This window comes from Xenia sp. Carnegie-2017, unplaced genomic scaffold (genome assembly GCF_021976095.1).
Source record: "Xenia sp. Carnegie-2017 unplaced genomic scaffold, XeniaSp_v1 HiC_scaffold_22, whole genome shotgun sequence".
In the NCBI taxonomy this organism is placed as follows: domain Eukaryota; kingdom Metazoa; phylum Cnidaria; class Anthozoa; order Malacalcyonacea; family Xeniidae; genus Xenia; species Xenia sp. Carnegie-2017.
The window spans coordinates 10,189,678-10,191,941 of record NW_025813485.1 but is presented as its reverse complement, the minus strand read 5'-3'; positions in this window follow the sequence as shown (position 1 = coordinate 10,191,941).

Below are 2,264 nucleotides of genomic sequence, written 5' to 3'. Positions count from 1 at the left end.
ACTTTTACGCTCAGCACGTTTCTTCAAACGCAGGTCATATGAATCCATATCAAAACAAATTAAGAAACTACTATTGATCACTCTTTGTAAAGCTAACTTGATGTAAAATAGAGCCAACCTTGCCCTTTTCTTATAGTACTTTGCCCCCTACAGAGATCGTCATTGCGCATGTCATAATGTAATAAGCAAAAAATAGTTTTGAAATTTAAATTCATACATAGATTGTATTGCAAACACATCAAGATTATATGGAATTTATAAATTTAAAGTTTGTAAATTATGTCTTTGGACATCAGTTTTCTTCATCATCGGATGAATTTTTGACAATTATTTTGGAGCGCTTGATTCTTCAGCTTTTGGTACCTTGGTGCTCGACTCTCTTTTGGGCGCTGCTGGTTTTTTAGTTTTTCCAATGACTTTCAACGATTCGTCAGCCCGATGAAAGAATGAACATTTCTTTTCACTTGCCATATACTTACAGCAAAAGTAAGGTCGGCCAGGATTGTTGGCCGAGCTCGATACCCACAGACATGCAAACACTTGGCACTCGCAGAGTGGAAAACGGTTCGGCTTGAATTCCTTCAGCACATTCTTATCGTACACGTCTATAAGCTGCAAGTACTTTTCTTCGGGCGTGAATAAATTACATTTTTCTTTGGCGCACTTTAGGAAGACGCGGCCCTCGTTGGAAGTAAAACGTCTCAGACCACTGTTTTTGCAAAAGCATCTGTGCTTCTCAATAGAAACCATTTTTTTCCTTGGTTCTTTTTTTCTATCTCTGGCTGCAAAACGATTGTCGAATTAATGCAAATGATCTGCAGTGCTTGAGTTTTTATGCAATTCCACATGTATATTTTGTTGATGATTAACAAAGATTTTAATTGTTTCCAACATGTGTCAATTTCTTTTTGCAATTAAAGCAGGATGGCCAAACTGGATTATTACGGCTGCAGAGCAGGCAAAATAAATCAATGACTACCTGAAGCATGAGAGAATTCTATTACGTAAAGAAAAAATTGTAAAAAATCCAGTGTTGAAAGCACTATCAAAGATTTGTTTAAATTCACTGTGTGGTAAATTTGCACAACGTAATGATATGTTAATTCTGAGTTTATTAATGATGCACTTGTCTTCTACAAACGACTAAATAGTGCAGGCATTGAAATTCATGATATGCAATTGCTGAATGATGATTTAGTTGAAGTTGTATACAAGCGTGATCATGAGTTTCAAAAAGAAAATAAGGCAAAAAATATTTTCATAGGTATTTTTACAACCGCATGTGCACGTTTAGAATTATATAACTTGTTAGATCTGCTCGGAATGAACTCAATTTATGCGGACACAGACAGCTGCAATTTTGTTGCAAAGCCCGATTCACCAATGCCTCCTCCTTCGGGGGACTATTTGGGAGATTTGACCAATGAAATTGAAGAAGGCGAGTTCATTTTCGCGGCCAAAATTATTATAATATTAGACGGGCCAATACCATACCCTACGGGTTCCACTGGGAACTTCTGACACTGGAATATTCCCACAGTTTACCCCTCACCACACACGAAGCGGTCTCGGATGCTATTTTGTTTACATTCGTCCATCTAAATTTGGTAGAAAAATATATTGAATGAACGTCAAGACATGAGGGAATTAACAATTCGATGGATTTGATGGAAACCGACTCAGAAAATGAAGAAAAAGAAGAAGCTTTTCCGAAAGGTGAATTGGGCAGGACAGAACAGAGGGTTTTCACGAAGATCAATGTACGACAGGTTAGCGCATGTAAGAAGGACAGCTATCTCGTTGATGAAACGAATTTTTGTTGCCATTGAATGAAGCTATTTTGACTCTATCATTTGGATCACCAACTGGAACACTAATAATCCTCTTGTAACTACAATCTAGCAAATGGTACTTTTTGATGAAGGTACACTTTGCTTTCACAATTACACCAGTCGCAATAAAAAAATAATAGAATATAAATCCATGGAACGTAGTGTAACAGAAAAAAGAAAACTTTATGAATGCTGTTCGATGCTAAAACGATTGCTTTATGTAACAGGTCTATGCCTGTACGGTGTTTAAAATAAATCCCTAAAGTGCTTTGACATTTTCTATCAAAAATATTTGCTAGAATAAGAACTGTTCATGATGTGTATTGATAAGAATTTTTCTGTTTTGTTATTAATAAAAAGTAGAAAAAAATCGACAGCTTGCATGGTCTGTGTCTTTTATTTCAATAGAGCACATAATTATTTGCCACATCT